We start from the raw sequence: 6,164 nt of genomic DNA, 5'->3' as shown, positions 1-6,164 counted from the left end.
GAAACTAAAAAGCCAAAAATAATAAACCTTTCAATTCAGATTTCTTATCGTATTGCAATAAGCTAAACATCCAAATTATAAACAATTCAATTATTTTTGGAGTCGGTACCAGCCTGTGTATGGTTGGGTGGGTCAAACAGGCAATAGCAAGGCGACGAACAGGTTTGGTACCGACTACAAAAATAATTGATTTGTTTATAATTTGGATGTTTAGCTTATTGCAATACGATAAGAAATCTGAATTGAAAGGTTTATTATTTTTGGCTTTTTAGTTTCTCCGTGTTTTGTAACGCGCTTATTTTTGAAGGCGGTTTTATACACCCGCCAGTGTAACTGCGAACCACTATAAGTAAAACGTACGGCGACATACCGTACAGTCGGGTGGTTTTCTAGATATACGGCCTTGCAGAATGACATAATGAATAGGTAGGTAGATAATTTTTAATTTATGATATTCAAATCTTGTTGCAATAAGCACAACATTCTGGCAACATTTTTAAATCTAATTTTTGAGATTTTTACGCAGGATGATGATGATGATGATGAGATTCTTAAAGTTGGGATTGTTTAAAGAGGAATTTACATCTCCTAAAATTCTTGAATCAAAGAGAGACTCGGCCTTACTTTTCTTTCGGTATTAAAGTGATGCGGCACGGGAGCGTTTGCTAACGACTGCAACCCACACGTGCAGACCGTGCAGAGAGCAGAGACGTGCACTAAAGACGACAGCGCTACGGTTGCGGTTAAAGCGGACATGTACCTACACACTCAAGTTATAGCGATCCAGTAAGCCCCGCTATCGCTCCGGGACCTCCAAGTGTTCGGGGCTTTGGCCGCTTAGTTGCAAACGAGAGCACTGCCCGCGACGGCGACTAATGGGTGCTGTTGCTCTCAGTCGACAGGAGAAGTTAGAATGTGTGCTGAACACGTGACATCTGTGGTATCATTGCTTGTATTATAGCATCAATCAATGCTACTAACTTTATATTACGATTATCTTAATTTGCATAATAATACTGGCATCCTTACTCATTCGACGCAACACAAGTATAGGCTTTAGTGTGTTTTACTATACTTTTCCGTAAGTTGGAGGTTTTGCGGAGAAACGAGAGCCACGGTAGCCAAGGTACGCTATCAAAGAGTGCTTCGATCTGATTACAGGCATAAAGGTGCCGCGCCGGAGTACCATCCACACTGTTGGCTAACCACACCTAAATCTTATTACCATAATCATAAGCTCTACCAGAGGGTAGTTCAAGGTGTTGTTGTTAGTGCTTGTAAATCCGCAGTTTAGCGGCGACGTGGGCTCTCGCTGGAGGTGTAGATTGTATTTATGATACACACACCATGTATGGGACAAAATATTGCACCCCGCTACTAGCATATCTATGTTTTACGAATACGTTAAATGATAAAATAAAATAATAGTGGTGGACAAAGTTTGTTCTTGTTGTCTAAAATTGTTGCCAAGACTTTATTTCTAGTCCCGACTGAGCTGTTTTATTTGTTTAAAACTGTTTGTGCAATCCGATATTTGTAAATTTTTAATAGGTCCTTATACGCTTCAAGTGAATAAGGGGCCTTTTTATCCGAAATCCAACACAAATGCTGCTAAAAATGTCCTTACAACTCATAAAGACCCTTTATTCCAGGAACTCCACATTGAATCGGGCCTTAATTGTGCCAGCGGCGGAACGCATACTAGAAGTTCCCGCTCGATATAATACCATCGGTATTTAATGCGAATCTTTCCAATATCTGCGCGCAATGAGCTCATAGACAATTCATAACTCGTCCACCTCCGCCTCCGCCTAAGCTTCTGAGCTCCGCCGAGACGGGACGGAAGACGGCACGGCATAACGGCAGGCGGCAGCGGGACCCGCACAGGCGGACTATACTATATTTACATCCACAGACACATCCGCTGCTGCCGCATCCGACCGATATAACTTTAACCTGAATCTACAGATATACTTGCTAAGAACCTAAGCTACAGATCAAACCAGAATTGGAATGAATGTATTTCTGCCCCATTGGTACAGAAATAATATTGCTTCATTAAGCAATAACCAATATTAAAATACTCGTAGAAGGACAGCCACTTGTGTTTGAGATTGGCAATTTGATTGAAAGTCGAATTCGTAGGGGACGAAAGAATGGGCCGCTCGTGTGAGCCCTCGCGGCGCCCGCGGGCCGGACTTTATTGCCCGACTTTAATGGAACGTCGACGGTGGATATTGGTCCCTCGGGTCCTCCTCTGCCAAGTATAATATAAGAAAATTGTCGTAACGAATCCAGATTTAATAAAAAAGTATTCGAGGGTATATTTTGGCTGTATTAGTATGTATATTATTGTATAATCAATGCCGACTGTAGTATGCGGGGCGAGGGCGACCTCCCGTCTAGTGTGTGGCGTGGACGCTGGCCGTGTGCTGGTGACGTCACGCCGCCGGCTGACGTTCCCATTCTGGCCGACATTCCCCTCGGTTAAGTCAAGTGCCTTCCCTTTATATGCACATTTTATCAAACAGACCTCTAAAGTCAGGGTATTATCTAGTCTGGCTTTCAATCTCGCAACAATCAGTATGATGAATTATCGCGATGAATATAGCAAAATGAGTATATGGACCCAAAACTTAATTACTTACAGAGAAAATCGAAAAACATAGTGTTGGATTGGAATGACCCCGTTTTGATTAGGTCAGTCAGATGCAGGACCGGGGCATACGTTACAACTATCTTAAAGGTCCGGAAAAGTGCTGAGAGAAAGAGGAAGACGCACCGGATTTCCAGGTTACTGGAAAAGCAGAGACCTGGCCTCGTCTACGCCAGCGCAACCACAGTCCCGGCCAGAGGCCGTGTCCGCACTCGCCAGAATATGGAAATGCGGGTTATTCATGCGCAGAAAGGGTTCTTACCAAAGATTTCAAAAGTAAGGACAAGCCACTAATATCATTTCGACTAAACTCGTTCGATGCGCCTTGGTGTAACACTAAAACGCGATTGGTTAATGAGTTCGACTCATGACGCGCGCCATTGATGGTCGCATAGACTGGCTAGACTATAGACTTGGCTCGTTCACAGCGGTGGTACTGAGAATATAATATTTTTGGTGCTTGTTTGCCACGTCCCTTACGAAGTAATAAATGAGTCAATGGTTCCCGGGGTTGCTGAAGCACGCACAAATGGCACAATAAAACCGGCCGCGCTTATCTTGCGCTCTCGATTGATTATTCTTTTGTGCAGCGGACGGGACTCTTTTGTCTAAGTACACTCTTTTTTGTCGGTTATTGCGATCAAGCCTGCCCCGGGCCCCGGGACAAGTGGGGGACTATTGATTTCTGAAATTGTCTGTCTGTGCCCATATCGGTAAATTAAAGCAGTAATGTACATAGTGCGTGAGCTCTGAAAAGGGCCTTCGGAATTTAAAGCAATGAATACGGGAATTAGACAAAGTGTACATTTTACGGCTGGTTACGGAGTGGTTCAGGCGCGTCATAGATATACATATGATAATTATGATTGCTTTTAGAAATTTTTAGAATTAGAATTAGAATTATTTATTGCATATCACATTACAGGCATAATCACAATAAGGACTTCCGGCTGTTTACAATATTTCGTAGGACGGGCCCCATCACGCATACATAATAATTTTCCTTGGCTTTTATTGTTGAATCCGTTGAATGCGTGTTTGTGTATTATAGTGACTGGCTGTACATACAAAGGGGCGCACAGACTCGGGCCGCGGCCGGTCACGCGCGCAGGCGTTGCCGATGAGCCGCGCGAGTATCATTACGCGTCGTAATAAAACTCATAAATATGCATAATCTTTTTATCAGCCGCGGCTTGTGTTGTGAGTGTTGTGACGGCGCCCGTCTATTAGAGCCCGGCGAGCCGCCAGCGGCGTTCCCGGCCCCGGCGCGGGCGCGGGCTGCTCGCCGGGCTCTAATACCTGCAGCCAAACGACTGCTCTCATAATGGACACTCGATCGCTCCGGGACAGGACCATTATACGGCAACGGCAACTCATAGTGTCCGCTGATACATTGTATTATCCTATAAACAGTTTTTATGTTGATTACGAAATGACACCCGTCCTACCTAATAAGAAGTTGACAGAGACCTAATAAAGATGGAAATGAGTTGAACAATAACAGGACTAGTCTTTTTTTTCGTACAATCTAGTAGGTAGGTATGATTATTCTGTAATTTCAATTGTTTTTCTCGAACAGATCTAGAGAAGATAATATAATCTAATTTCAGGGATAAGTATGATCGGAATTTAGAAATCACATAGTATGCATGAATCTCAATCTCAACTCTAAAACCAAGAAAACCCTGTCAACTCTCGGCATTGGCATCAGTAATTTGGTAATGTTATTTGTGGCTCGGTTGTAACGTGGCATAATACAACCAGGCAATAAAGCGGCCGCCCCGACCGCACTCATTTACGGCACGTCTACATGTGCCGCGGACCGGACGGAGGCGGTTATTCTCGCCGGGATCTGTGGCTGCAGCTCATGAGCTCAGCGTGTCGGTGAAGCCTGCCACTCGCTATGTTATACTGTGGACGATGGGCCGCGGTGGCGGTGCGGTGCTACACTATAAATAAATATTGTACTTCTACTTACTACTTACTACTTCTTTATGGTGTTGGTGTTACCCAGCTGGTAAAATTCATACAAAACTCCAACTTAGTTTTCAGACCTCACAACTCTCACAAGATAAGCGCGGGCTATAATCCTGTTTTTAATAACATGGACGGTGGGTGGAAGGTGGAACTTTTATTTTCATGTTGAATATGTTATTTTAGAAACTTGTTCATTTAGAACATTGTACTGGAGTTTGTAGGCAGCGCAGCGATAACATAACACCGCACCGGCAGAATATTAAAGCGCGCCGCCGCCGCTGCCGCTGCGCGCTGTCGAGCCGAGACCTGTCTCCAACCTTCCACCCCGCATATACAGTCGATTTTTCCGCCGTTACAACTCTCAAAGGAATCTTAGGTATAAAAATAAAAGTAGACTTAGTCAAAGGCGATTAAGGTCGAGTTCAGTTTGGGGGCGCGCGTAATTACTGCGGTCCCCCGGGCGAGGATTTCCGGAGCCCGGCGTGGCTGGCGCGCGGCGGCTCGCCCGAGCCTGCACACCACACAGCCTGAACATTGCTGATATCCTAAGTAAAGCTCAACTATTTCAAACATGAATAATAATAAACAACGCGTCTGGTATGAGCGTAAAATCAGCATCAGGAGCTACAGACATTGATATAAAGTTTCCAATGCAAAAACGTACTATTGTATATGTATGTCGCGAAGATGCGAGTGAAGTAAATGCGTGCGACGACTGCACGATACAATGTAAGAACAAATGTCATGTTTACCATGACTGGTATTGTGGCTTCGCAGGTGAGCGCGAGCGTGATGTCGCTTCGTGCGGGTAAGTAATGCCGTCGTTAGAAACATGTTCGGATCGTATCCACGCCCACAGCCCACAGGGAATCACGCCGGCGGACAAAAACTATAATAAAAGCATTCAGCAGTTTGCGTGTGAGGAGACACGCACGTGTGGGGATGGTGCTAAACGACCACTCAACTGCTAATCAGAGAGGAACAATTTCAGCAATTGGGATTCCTCATCATTATCCTTGAGAAAAAAAAACTCTTTGAATGTGCATTAGATGAGTTTTGTGATAAGATGCTGACATATTATGTGTGGCGTTGTCACAAAGTTTTTATGCGCAACTTCAAAGAGGTATTTTACCTTTTCGGTGATGGAGATGGAGATAATCAGCCTAATCTAGAGAACAGACGAACCAGCCGTTGCGTATTAATGAGCTATTTTTTTACGAAATAGGCAGCAAACGAGCAGACGAGCCGCCTGATGGGAAGCAGTCATCGCCGCCCATGGACATAAGCAACATCACGGGAGTCACTTGTCTTATGCGTTGCCGATCTTTGAGAACCCTAAATACCTGCTACTTGAAGAACCCCATGTCATACTTGGTGTAATTCGTGTAGATCCACACTCACGATCCGTGCGTACTCTAATTATAACCTAACCACAAAATTAAAATTTTGAAAAAACCCCCGACTGCCATCATCGTTTAGATACACCGCGTAGTTGTGCAGGGCTAATATATTAAAATATAATTATGATGTA

The sequence above is a fragment of the Leguminivora glycinivorella genome, chromosome 13, assembly GCF_023078275.1.
Source record: "Leguminivora glycinivorella isolate SPB_JAAS2020 chromosome 13, LegGlyc_1.1, whole genome shotgun sequence".
Lineage (NCBI taxonomy): Eukaryota > Metazoa > Arthropoda > Insecta > Lepidoptera > Tortricidae > Leguminivora > Leguminivora glycinivorella.
Note: the sequence above shows the minus strand (reverse complement) of the source record.